The 14,292-nt window shown below is 40.8% G+C and overlaps 1 protein-coding gene across 4 annotated transcripts in view; it reads left to right on the forward strand.

The window, feature by feature from the left end:
* The window catches only part of SMARCD3 (SWI/SNF related BAF chromatin remodeling complex subunit D3), a 1,739,068-nt gene that overhangs the window by 542,184 nt on the left and 1,182,592 nt on the right, over positions 1-14,292 (forward strand). The window lies entirely within an intron of this gene.

The raw sequence follows: 14,292 nt of genomic DNA on the forward strand, positions 1-14,292 counted from the left end.
GTAAAACATCCAAAGACAGATTCACATCTTTATTTTGTTCCTGTGAGGAAGAAATCCTAGACAAAGGACCACGCTTAATGTGCCCAAACAAGTGTTCTTTTACCACAACCACTCTGTTTAGATTCCAACTACATGAATCCTCTGTTTTAACAGCATTGGTCAAGACTTTAATTACTTTATGAGGCTTCTTAAAAATACCTCAAGCTTTTCTCTCAAAAGGAGCTCTGATCATGACCCAATTACCAACATGCACATGAGTAACTTTTACAGATTTTTCATAATTGATTTTCCTGGCATCAATCTTCTCAGCTTCTTTAACTCTCCATCCTTCATCAGAGAACACCAAACCTTTCTGAGATTCAGCATCATTAACCTAATTAGGAGCAACCAATGTGTTAGGTAATCTACCCCTAAACAAAGCGAACGGTGTCCTTCCTGTGATGGAATGTGGGGAAACCCTATACACCTCTACCTTCTTAATTATTTCATCGTTCCAATCAAGGTTATTCTGTTTTGCCATGGCAAAAGTTTCTTTCAATACCCGGTTAAAACGTTCTATCATACCATTTGTCTCGGGATGATATAGAGGTTTTATTTGTGTTTCATAGAACATTTATCCAAATAATCCTCCATCTCTTTAGAGACCAGTTGGACCCCATTATCCGTAAGAAAAGAACTAGGTAAACCCTCTCTTCCAGAAACCACTCTCGAAAATGCTATTTCGCTTCTAGTTTCAATTCCTCTAGCTATCTTACGTTCAGGCCACCTTGAATACATATCAATGAGAACTAGAACATATGCCTTCATACCATTCCCTTGAATGGGGCCCAATATATCAAACGCTACTTCCTCCCACTGCTTTTTAGGGTGATTTCTAACTACCATGGGTTGTACTTTAGGCGTCACACTCTTTTCACTAAGAACACACGGTCCACATTCTCTGACCAAGCGTTCAATCTGTAAGTCTATACCAGGCTACCAATATGTCAATCTAAGTCTCCCCTTAGTCTTGAACATCCCTTGGTGTCCTATATGAGCTAAATTCAACAACTCCTCTCGTAGGGATACAGGAGGGATGAGCCTTGTACCTCTAAATAGAAGCCTGTTACCTTCAGAAAGTTCATTTCTCACATTCCAAAATTTTTCTCCAACTCCCTTGACTTTGGCATGCCCAACCCTGTCTGAGTAACACAAAAAGTTCCTGTAACTCTTCATCCTTGGTACGTTCCTAAAGCCATCTACTTTCCTTGAGATCATCACACTCAACATTACACACCCATTCATCTTGTTCATCATTAACATGAACTTCTTCTCCAACAGACGTTTCTACTAATCTCGAGAGAGTATCAACTATTTTATTCTTGGCACCAGGTAAGTAGTTTATTTCAAAATCATATTCTTGCAACGCAACAACCCATTTAGAATTCCTGCTTGAAACTGTATCAATACCTTTCTTTTTTTATGAATTTCTCACAAAGAGGCTTGTGATCTGTGCGAACCTCAAACTTTGATCCCCAAAGCAAATTCTTACGTTTTTTAATAGCCAAGTGCACCGCAAGAGCTTCTCTCTCAATTACGGAGTAGCAAAGTTCAGCTCTTTGAAGGCTACGAGAAAGAAACAAAATTACATTTTCTGAACCTCCATTTTCTTGTAACACAGCACCTAAGCCTTTCATACTCGCATCGGTGATGAGAACTGATTTGTCAGACGGATCAAAACTACTTGACTTAGGAGTTTTCTTCAACATTTGCTTTATATGTCTAAATTCGATCTCACACTTTTCAGACCATGCAAAATCAACATCTTTGTGCAACCATGATCTCATGTTAACACACTTTTCAGCAAACCCTTTTACAAATTTGCTGTAATACTCTGCCATACCAAGGAACTTCATGAGTTCTTCTTTACTCGTTGGAGAAGCTAAATTCTGTATCACATCCACTAAATCTTTCCTGGGTGCTACACCTTCACGAGAAACAGTGTGGCCTAGGTAATCAATAGAAGATTTTTTTAATTTACACTTGTGTAACCCACAGTAAGATTAAATTGGTCAAACTTTTGCACAACTTGCTTTACTCTCGTGTCATGTTCTAGATCATCCTTCCCAAAAATTAACACGTCATCCTGATAAATCTTTACACCTTGTTGACCCTTCAAAACTTTCTCTAGAGCCCTTTGAAAAACTGATGCCGCAGACACCAAACCAAATGGTAATCTGATAAATCTGAACGTTCCAAAGGGCGTGATGAACTAGGTGAGACCCCTAGACTGTTCATCAAGCATAATCTGGTGGTACTTCGACTTAAGATCCACCGTAGGAAAAACCTTAGCCCCCTTAAGTAACATGAGCATGTCAGAAATCTTAGGGAGAGGGTACTTATCAACTGCAACTTGTTTATTTAGCTCTCTCAGATCAATACAAAGGCGGAGACTTCCATTAGATTGCCTAGCAGCTACTACCGGAGCCAACCACTGAGTTCCTCCCACTTCTTTAATTATGTCTTCTGCTTTGAGTTTCTCTAGTTCTAACTTCATTTCCTCTCTGACAGCAAAAGGCACACCACAAACTTTCTGTGAGATACGATTGGCATCTCTAATTAGTTGTATGTTATGAGAATAACCACAAAGACATCCAAGTTCATTTCTAAATACCCTGGGGAACTCTTTTTTTAACATTCACTTCTTTTACTTGAAAGATATCTTTTAAAATGATGGGGGGATCATTATTGAGGTCAAGTATCACGCCTAGGTCCCTCTGGTGGAACCAGCTCAAGATACTGTCACCTTTTTGAGACACATAGATTGTACCAGAAAGGTATCATCCTTTATATTCCAAAAGGCCCACAATTTGCCCACAATCCACATCAGAATTTTCTTCACCCTCACTATAATGCTCATCAGAGATTACATTGACCTTTCCCTTAAAAGTTTTTGCTTTGCAGACTGCAGTAATATATCCTACTTTCTTACAATTTGAACACAAACTTCTTAATGCAGGACACTTTTTATCATTAGCAAGATGACCAATCTTCCCACATCTAAAGCATTTGGGGGGAAAAGTATTCTTTTTTTCATGTTGAACATAGTCAATCTTCCTCGTGTTTTTATCTCTAGAGAAATTCTTTACAGATTGAACTGCATCACCCTTAGATTTATGTTTCGTAATAACTTCAACACATTTGAGTGAGTGTTCAAACTGTTTAGCTGTAACGAGAACTTCATCTGATGAGGGATCATCTTTTTGCCAAAGATCATCTCTCACCTTTTCTACATTACAGCCCAGCATAAATTGATCTATTATTCTCTCCTCAATGAATGCACCAATTTGCAGGAATCACCTCATTTTCTTAATGCTGTCACATAATTCTCAACAAACTCGCCTTCTTGAGTTCTACAGCCACAATGGTATATCTCCAAAATGGTGCTAAATTTGGGCAAATGATGTCTATAAAGCTTTCGCATACAAATTTCAAATTCACTTAAATTATCATCAACAATCTCAGGTAAATGATCAAAAACTTCTTGTCCTTCCGAACTCAGACAGTGTAAAAGAAGAGCAGTTTTCATTTGAGAACTGAGATTAGTACCACAAACTTTGGCATACAGCTCAAATACTTTTTTCCAATTCTGCCATCTGATTGGAGGGTCTCCTGGCGATGTCAGGAAAAATGAGGGTGCTGTTATGTTCTGCATATTATGGTAAGTAAAGCCAAAAAACAAAAGCACAAAACGAATACACCAAGCAAGAGTAAAAAAAAAAACAAGTACTCAGAATGTTAACATGAATGAGAACATTAATGAGTTATTTGGGAGAACTTTTGACATTAATATATAAAAGGATGCCTTATTAATGTAGAACATACATATCATAAGTAATCAGGCACATGAAATGTATATGAAAAAGGAGCAAAGTAAAATAAAAAATTAATGGGAAATATTACAAATAAAGAGTAATACTGTAAGCATTGTATTTCAAATAAGAGTGCACAAAGCAGTGTAATGGTTAAACAAAGTAACATGCACATCAGAACCGTAAGTGTGCATATCACTGTGGGACAAGTCTTGAAAATTAAAACGAAATCTGAAAAGCTCAATGTAATAAATACACGAGTTGTGCATTTAAAAGGTTAAAGTAAACAACAAGCAAGGTGAGAGTGTCACCGCAGGTGAAGATGAGTTTTCTTAAATAGGTTTAATGTGGCAGAATCATTAAATTGAACACACAGGGCGTGCGTTTCACTGAAGGTTGGATGCAGAAAATATGCTTCTGAACTAAACTAAGATGGGCGCTGGGTGACGTAGGCAGCGTGGCAAACGTGACAAAAGGTGCAGGGTTACGTTGCAGCAGAGAGTATGTCATACAAGGATTTGGCATGAAGAAGAAAGAACAATGCAGCCGATCCTCGTGGTGATTCTTTGAAAAATGTCTGATAACAGCGTCTTGTGATGTAGGAGCTAGGTGTAACACGTGCTGTACAGCTTTATTTTTTAATCAAAGCCTTGAGAGCGTGCGCGCTGCTATGGCCCCACAGAGGAAAGGTTTATATTTAACATATGGTTGATCTAAAACACGTTGCTATGGCCTCAAGGTTGATTAGAAATTAAAGCGCTGAGGCTGAACAGGCCATTGTGGTTTCGTGAAGAGAGTTATTTTAAACCTAAAGCGTTGGGGATGAGCCCCGCTTCTGCACCTCCCAACCCCTGAAAGTTTATAGAAGGGCGAGTAATCGCGGCGAAAAGGCTCCCAATCCCAGTTTCAAAGTGACAGAAATCATGTAGATTTTACATCTTGAGTCAGACAGCAAAAATTTCAAGATGAGTGACGGAAGTATTAGTCCGAAAACGTGAGGAAATTCACTTTTGAAACAAAACTCATGTACGCCTTGGTTGAGAAAGAGGTCCATGAACAAAGGCAAGCAGATAAATATTCTCTTCAAAGAGCTCTCGTGTTGATCATACAAATAGCAGATGATGTTGAGACTTTTGCCTCCAAATAAAGATTCTACCCTTGGGTCGTAGTACCTCGCTCGCCGCCAGTGTAAAATAGATGAGTCCAAGTAATAAAGGAATCCAGAGTAAGGTAGAAAGGTAAGTTTAATGCAAGTATAAAAGTCCCATCCATCCAACAAAGCTCAGTGGAGGTAACTGCTTCAGGCTACTAACATTCCCGTTCATGAGGTTCTATCTCCATAGTGCAATTTAAGAATACATATAACCATACAAATTAAACACAAGTAAAACCAACAATACCACAGTTTTCAGTTCAAATGCCACAAATGATCACCTAACTACTCGGATTTTCTTGTAATTAATTTGTGAACATTTATTTTATAGCAACATTTAAAATACCCAAGACTGATTTCCATAAATGTAAAGCTTTAAAAACAATTCTTAGAAGTTCTTGCTAATAAATATTGCCAAGGTAAAATACAGTCCTCAAGGGTTATATTCTAAAACAAGGAGTTCTACTGTCAATCCAGTTTGATCCTTCAAAGTAATATTTGCCTCAGTGACGCAGAAACTTCAAAAACATGTAGCTTTCAATACAAATGGAATTTCTACTGGCAGTTTTAACTTGTTTGAATACACAGAAGGTTCAAAGGGCAAAATAAATATCTCTTTTCACGTTCAATACAACGTTTATTTAACAGGACACACCTGGTTTTCCTGAGCGTTTAGGAGCCATACTTAGAGTTTGGGAGATAGCATGTTCTGTCAAAAGGGGACAGTTATCCTCTCTGCCATATTACAAGTAGTCTTGACTATGATACTGTAGATGGGGCACTGCCGCCTTGGTGACGTAGTATCCCGTCTGCCTAACTCTAAATAAGCTAAAGAACAATCTGTGTGCCAGGACTGATAGTTATTTAAAACAAATACTTTCTGATAACCCTTATGAATAAAACATAAACGTCTGCTTAATCATTTGCATCATTTAATGATGTAGCTTGCATTTTTTGTTTTTCTTTGAATTTTTTGAAAGAAATATTCTTTGTGCAAAAAACCTTATTTGACAAACTCTATATACAAATATATACACAATGTACAATACATTTACAATTAAACAAATTGCACTTACACCACATGCATACTTCTCTCAAGCTTCACACACACACTACACAATGGTCCCTAGGTACACTCTGATGAAATGAAGAAATTCCATATCCGGAATGAAACCAATTATGATACAATATTACAAGTAATTTTTTTGATTTGCGCTTATGAATTAAACTCAAAACACAGTGATGATTCCTCAGTTCGTGTGACCTGGGACAAGGTCGATGAGTTTCAAACCCTCATATTGGTGGGGTTCTCACCAGGACTCAGAAAGACACTACAAAGAGAAAAAAAGCAAAAACCAATTTGTAGATGGCTGCTACCACAAACTCCATCGTTAGTGCCTAACCATATGTCGACTCCCCTACCTTAAGTCTTCTCAGTTCGCTTTCTTCATATGTGATGAAGTGGGCTGAAATCTGAAATTTGAAATTTACATGAAGCCAAATTAAGGACTTCTATTTTGTGGCCGGTGAACAAATAATGACACTTAGACAGTAATTAGTAGCGTTCATACACACGCCTTTCAAATATATGGCCCGAGGAACTTACCTCTATTGTAGTTAATCTGGAGAGTTAAGCCTCCTCGCTGCCTGTTGGAAAAAGGACGTGAACTGTAATCAGCCTGATTAATGGCGAAATCACGTAAAAGGAATCGACTTGGCGTCGCAAGTGACTTACCAAGTTGCGCCCCAGTGTAGCCGTGGGCTGGTTCTGTGTCCACGCTGATTCAGTCCGTGGCTTTCTTTTCAAAACAAACGATCTGTAAACAATGAAGATTGTCCAAACATGAGTTGTTTTCGCAGCGGTAAACACAACCGCGGCGCGTTTGCAAACTGAGTGGTGGAAAATTCCGTGTCAGTTAGAGATAGCGTGCGCGAGCTCAAGGCAAGCCGAGGACTGCTCATAATTCCAGCCGCGCCTTCTACAATGTCCTTCGTATACGCGAGGCACTGGCTCTCACCTCAATCATAGATCAACTCTCCACTTGCTTCGGTACACTGTCGGGCCGGTTCTGTGTCTCTATGGACAGAAACGGGGCTCACAGTCATCGTGCTGTCAGTGGCTTAACTTCCTGAAAGTCACATGGGATTCCTCGCTAAAGGAATTCTGGGAACCGTAGTCAATGAAGTCCTTTTGGAAGTGGAAGAGGTGTGGCGCCGCGGCCAGGGCGACTGACGCTGGAATCTGGGGACCACGGTTCGATCCCCGGCTCCGGCGGCAGGTTAGCCCAGCACCATGTGACTCTGGGCAATAGCTCGCTTAATCTTCCTGACGGCCCCCCAGCGCCTAGAGACCCTTACGGGTGATTGTGCGCTTTACAAATGTGGACTTTTGGTTCTCTCATTGCAACTATGAAGGGAATTGTTAAGTGTAATGCAGAACACTAAAACCTTCTCCAATGTGGTTTAGAATATTCTTCAAGGAAAATAAATTTTCACAGGGGTCAAGAGTATTAATGTTCAGAATCGGGTGACATGTGCTAAGACTGGACTTGCTATGTTTTAAAAATTTCTGATATTTCATTGAGCCCGTTAATCGCAGTATTGTATTTCATAATTAACAGCGCTTCTCGTTGGCTCAGTCTAGCATCCAAGTTGCTGCCGCGTTTGTCCATTTCAATTTTAGATATTACCGTCCATCTGAGATCAGATTCCGCATGGTTTTTTAACGTCCACTGGTTAACCAATGGTGCGTTTGCCACTGTTCTTCTAACCCGTGATTTATGCTGGGTGATTCTCTGACGGATTTCTTGTGTGGTCTTGCCTATATAGAGCTTAGGGCACGGGCATACTATGCCGTATACCACATTTTTTGTTTTGCAGTTTGTGAAGCTATCGTGTTTCCAATGTATCCCTTCAAAAGAGAACAAAGTACCTTCAAGCGTCTGATCACAACACGTGCACGTCCCACACTTATGGTGTCCAACTATTGGTGGAAGGTGGAGCATATTCCTGAGGTTTACTGATTGTTCGCATGGTAAGGCTGCCCTTACTAGATGGTTTGCCACGTTCATGTCCTTCTTAAAAGCGAACAATGGTGGTTCTGAGAAATCCTCATGGAGATTCCGAAGTAGATGCCAATTTGTAGTAATCATTTTCTTTAGTTGATGTGCGTTAGGGCAAAAAGTTGTTACACATACAATTCTCGTGGGTTCAGGTTTTGACCTTTTTTCCAAAAGTGAATCTCTGGGTACCCACCATGCTCGATTTAAGGCATGTTTCACAAGTTTCTTCGGGTAACCTCTATCGATTAATCTCTCCATGAGTTTGTAAGCATGTTCGAAATATTCGTCCCTACCACAACAATTCCTCCTTATCCTCAAGAATTGTCCAAACGGCAAATTTTGCCGCAAACTTCTTGGATGATAGCTCGTATAATGGAGGGTTCTATTCCTGTCCATTGGCTTACGATATAGCGTGGTTCCTAAGCCCCCTTCAAACGGATAGACCCTAACGTCTAGGAACATAATTGCTCTATCCGATGCTTCTGCATTGAATTTGATATCCTGTGATCTAGAATTGAGCCAAAGTACGAACTCATCCAATTGTTCTTGCAGCCCAGTCCAAATAAAAAAAGACATCGTCGATGTACCTCATGTACTTCGAGATATTCTCTGAATATGGATTGTCCCTGTAAATGAACTTGTCTTCATAAAGTCCCATGAAAAGAATAGCTAGTTCCGGGGCGAAGGGGCAACCCATAGCTACCCCCTTTGTCTGGAAGAAAAATTCTGAGTCGAATGTGAAAAAGTTCCTCTGTAAAGAAAATGTTGCTAATTCCAACAGAAACTCTGTTGGGACACGTCTGGGACGAGGTCTAGTTTCCAAAAAGTTCTCCAAAGTTTCCAACGCTTGTTCTTGGGGTATCTGGGTATAGAGGGATACTACATCCATTGTGACTAGTAACTGTGTTGAGTTGTCAAATTGTACTGTCTTAAGTTGGTTTAGAAATGCTGTAGTGTCCTTTAGGTGTGCTGGGACTTCCTCCACGAATGGCTTGAGAAAGAAATCTATATATTTAGCCACTGGTTCTATTAAAGAGTCACAGTCTGACACAATCGGGCGTCCTGGCGGATTGGTCTCGCTTTTGTGTATCTTGGGAAGGGCGTAGAACACAGGTGTTCTAGGATTTTTGTTTTGCAGGAAAAGGAATTCCTTTGGACCAAGGATTCCGCCATCAAAGCCTCTTTGAATGATGGAAAACAATTCAATTTGAAGATCATTTGTGGGGTTCTTCGCAATCCTTCTGTAACAGTTGGTGTCGTTCAGTTGTCTGAATATTTCATCCTTATATTTATTAATATCCCAAACGACCACCGCTCCTCCCTTATCCGCTTGTTTTATCACAACTGTTTTGTCATTTTTTAACGTCATTAAAGCATCCTTTTCGTGTTTTTGAAGGTTGTATTTCACGTATTGCTTTTTGTGCTCAATCGCTGAAATACCCGAGAGTAACGTTCGTTCAAATGTTAATACTTCCTTTGGAATTTTAAAACTAGGAGGAATAAAAGTCAACTTATTTTTTAGTCCAGTCACTTCCAGGTTATTAACACCAGGTGTGTCTTTAAAGAACGTTTTCAAACGAATTTTTCGACAAAACTCCATAGCTTCAAGTTTCATCCTGACAAAATTGGTTGGTTTAGACGGAACAAAGGAGAGTCCCATGTTTAGTATAGCAATTTCTGTTGTAGACAGAACTCGTCCTGATAGATTGAACACTACAGAGGATCTCAGTTCTTGTAGTATTGGCGGCAAGTTGTCATCTCCCATGGTTGTAGATTGTAGCGCGTTCGTCCTTTCCCCCTCCGTTGGCCTCTCCCTAAAAAAGTAGTCTGATTTTGTTGTTGTTGGGGTTGGGGTTGATGATTCTGTTGATTTGCTCTTCTGTTTTGATTATTCCCGGAGTCAGAATCTCCTCCTGAAGAGGATGATGAGGTATCAGAAAAAGTAAGAAACTTGTTTCTAGACCGTCCTTGATTATCCTGCAGGAACCGTCTTGACTCTGTTCTCGTATAAAAATCCTTATGCAAATATGGATATGTAGTTTCCAGAGAGAAATTATTTTTGTCAAGTTCGAATTTGTTACTTTTCTGGTTTACCGTAAAATCCTTCAAGTCTAGAATTTCTTTCTCAATTTTATCCAGGAGTGCTTTTGCATCAGTAATCAGTTGACAGCATCCATAGTTAGTTGAGGCTCAGGTAAATAGTTTTTTGTGTACACAACCAAAGGTAGAATATCCTTGTGTTTTAATATCCTGTTGAAGAATTATTTTTATGTGAGACACAAACAAAACTACATGACTGTTCACATAATCTTGCAGAGATCGACATATAAAACATAAATTACGTAATCTCAGTTTTTTACTTTGTAAATTTAATCTAAAACCTTTCCATACTCCTTTACATTGTGTGTTTGGGTGCAGTACACGAAAGCCTAGTCAGATGAAAATAAGAACTTCTTGGGATTTGAGTAGTGCTTGAGTGTCTGTGTTTTGTGAATCAGCAGTAATTGCTGACAAACTCATTTGTGTTTTTTTTTTTTGCTCTGGATTGACAGTGCAGCAGGCTGCAGCCTGTTTTGTTACAAATTCTTTAAAAAATACATACAGTAGGCAGTGGCTCCATCAACAAGAGTATTACTCCCTCAGGTCAAACTGTACGCTATTTAGGGGCTCATTAGGATGTCGGTCGGAAAGCCTCTGATTGACTCGGTCGGTTTATTGTCCGACTGCCCGATTACGATGTTCGCGGGCGGAATGTAAACCTGCCGGTCATTCCGACTTGGTTTTGACCGGCTCTCACAGTATCCCTGTCAGTCGGAACCGCACCGTAACCCCCCATGGACGGCGTTTCCGCCGTCGGGATTACGATGTCGGATTCCGACAGCCTTTCCATGCGGGCCTTTCGGACACAGAAAGGCTGTTGGATAGTGACTTTTGGGACCCCTGGCTGGACCCCCTTGCCCCGCGGCCTATGATTCGTGGCCAAGGGGGTACCCCCCTGTAAAACCCTGCACTATGTGGAAGGCAACATGGGGTGCCTGCGACAGGGTGCAGGGTTTTACACACACAAACCCATTTCCCCATAGGAGCTTGTGTTACGGCCGGTTTACAACCATAACACAAGCTCCCATAGGGAACAATAGGAATCTGACCTAACAGTGTTCTGTTGCATTGTAATCCGGCGGTGGGAATCACCGAACGCCGGTGGTCGGAATTACCGACCGCCGGTCGGTTGGTCCAGAGTCTGAGACTGTGTTGATCGCAGGCTTTCCGACCGACATAGTAATGAGCCCCTTAATGTACCATTCAGCCTTCCACAAAATGCATCCTTTGGAATAAATAGATGAACCATTTTACATCTGAGATGTACACTCCCTCAACACACAATTACTTTCAATTATTTATCTCTTATAAGCATTCTATATGGAAATAAATGCTTTCTTGATATTTTTTGCTGAGCATCAACAAAACCAATGAGGCAGGCTTTAATGCAATAAAAGAATTTGTGCATCCAGCACATGTAAACAGTAATTGTGAATGCCTCTTTTATTGCCCTCTGTAGGAACCCCCTAGCACTTCCGGTGGCACTATTTGGGCATGCATTTCTCAATTGTTGATGACACACTTGTTAGGAATTCACACTTTTCCTATCACAAAGTAAATTTGTGACTATAAATTATGCTATGATGTATATATTTGTTGTGAATGTACGGCTATTGTAACTCCTTAGTTTGACTCGCACACCCTTCTGCTTTGATGCTCTATATATCATTAACATATAAACATAAACTTCCAGTTTAATCATAGTGCAATTCTTCTCCCAGCAGTAACTGAATTTTATGAATTGGGTTCTAGGAGGAATAATTGCTGCACTCAAGAGTTCAAAGGCGGTTTCAAGAAATTGTCCTTGAAGGTAGCATTTCTAGATGCAACAATCTCTGTCGGAAGTATGGGTGAAATACATGTGTGCATTAAAATGATATACATCTTTCAAATCATTCTATAATGATATGATGGTAGTAAGAACCTAGGCAAGATCTGTCTAAAGCCATTTCACAGTTTCATTTTGACTACGTAAGTAAATTGCCTGCTTTTTGAGTAAACATCTGTGTGCTTGTGTGTGGTCAGTATTAGGACAATGACGCACTACTTGGGCGTGACAACAGTGTATAAAGATAAACAGTGCTTAATTTGCACCGGCCCTTACTTATCAGGGCAGGGTCTACACGTATCTGCTGCGCATGTCACATAATGCATTGATGATATTGATATATTTAATTAACCTCACTACTGGACTCGGCGCAGCCGCAGAGTGTTGTTCTCCTCTACCGAGTGAGTCACGCTTAAGAGTGTTGCGGCTGTGAGACTGAGCCTGTCCTGATCCAAGAGGAGATTCTTATGATATGTTGATGGGAGCCATGGCCCTTAGTTCAGTGTTGCCAGTTGGCGGAACACTGATTTGGGCTGGATTTTGGTTCTGCAGGGATAGGGGCTGTGCGGCAGATTTTTTACAGATTGCCACGCTCCAGCATACTTGCGCAGCTCACCACGAGTCATCGTTTAAGTCAGCCCGACCCAACAACAACATTGAGTGCAGCAGGCAGCAACCAGTACTGGTAACAAGCAGCACCAGGCCAAATCAGTTAATAAAGGCAGTGCAGTGTGTCCCGGCCCACCACGAGTAACGGTAAGTTAACTACTAGGTAGTATCCAATTAGCCATGCCAATATTATGCCATGCCAAACCAACGCTGACTTTTTTTGTTTGTTTTGGAGCGTGGTGACTTGACGGTCGTCAGATCACAGTGGTGGTAGCTCACCTCCGGCTAAACAAGATTTGATGATTCACTGACTGCCTGGCTTCGTAGCCGCCGTGCCTGCCGGCCGTACACTTATATCTCGATAGGGTCTGCCAGGGTTAAATTAAAGCCAAGGCCCTGCCCGCCCAGCCCCGCACTTGTCAAAACATGGCACGCACCTTGAACAAATTAGGTTCCCTGACTAAACGTCGTTTCTCAGGTGTGGTCTCTCACTATCAATAACAAACGGCTGGGCACCGGCATGCTCCCAGTAACCTCTTGCGCAAAGCATTCCCTCTTCAATCAGGGTACAATTATGTATGTGAGTTTCTCGCTCACAGAAGCTCATGAACTGATGGTCCAGTCCAGTAAAATAAAACACCGTACATAAACGATTTTGAGGCGTCAAAATCGACTGGAATGAGTAAATCCAGCGCATGGCATGTGCTCCCCAAAAACTTTTTTCAAGAGGAGTTTGGGCTCACTCACCCAAATGCTTGGCGGTATCTATATCAGTCCTCCTGACTGCCCATTTGCTAGATTTTTTTCAGGCTTTTAACTTGAAACCTTGTGCACGCACAAGTCGGAAATAACAGTCTCGTACCCACATGTGGCCGGTGCTTCGTAGCAAATGAATCGTCATTAAGGGGGAGTTTATCCCCCCTTCTGCCCTATGCCAGCTTTATTTTCATAATTAAGTGGCAATAGAAAAGAGAGGACAGGTCTAAATAAACCTGTCCTCTCATAAACAGACACCGCTGTACCTTTCCAAATCATGCAAATTAAGGGAAATGGCTTTCCTTTTTGTTTTTCTTTTTCAAACTATTTTAAACCAATTTAGTGATTTGTACTACATTGTATTTCTACATGCAGTACAGTGGTAGAATATATACTAATTTCACCACAGTGACTTGAGCAGGGAAATACCACTGTGAATATTCACCAGTTATCCTTCAGATTTTGTGCTGACTTTCTGAATCCAGTGCTCTGGCTCACATCAGCGAGAGAGGATGGGTGGGGAGGTGGAGGATACATGTTTTTGGGGGAGGGCGGGGGGAGGTGGAGGAAGGGGGGGGTATATCAGATTATTTTTTATTGTCTGCCAAGCAGTACCTTTTTTGGTTTCAAGCTGTCCACATCTTTTTATAGCTTAACAAGGCCTATTAAAGGTCAGTTTGGTTCCCGCGTGTAACATGGACGCCTCCTTGACGAATTTGAAGGCTGCATTGTTTTCATTCCACCTCGTGCCATTTTCATCGACCACCAGACACTCACTGCCCTTTATCTCCCCCTTGAAGTTTTTTTTTCAGGAATAGAAGTAGAGCTTCTAAAAAGTAGTTTGATAATAAAGCTTCATTTATTTATTTTATTTATTATTTATTCAAAGTTTTATATAGCGCGAACAAGATCTTTACAGATATCAGAGCGCTT

Source organism: Lissotriton helveticus, chromosome 10 (assembly GCF_964261635.1).
Source record: "Lissotriton helveticus chromosome 10, aLisHel1.1, whole genome shotgun sequence".
In the NCBI taxonomy this organism is placed as follows: Eukaryota; Metazoa; Chordata; class Amphibia; order Caudata; family Salamandridae; genus Lissotriton; species Lissotriton helveticus.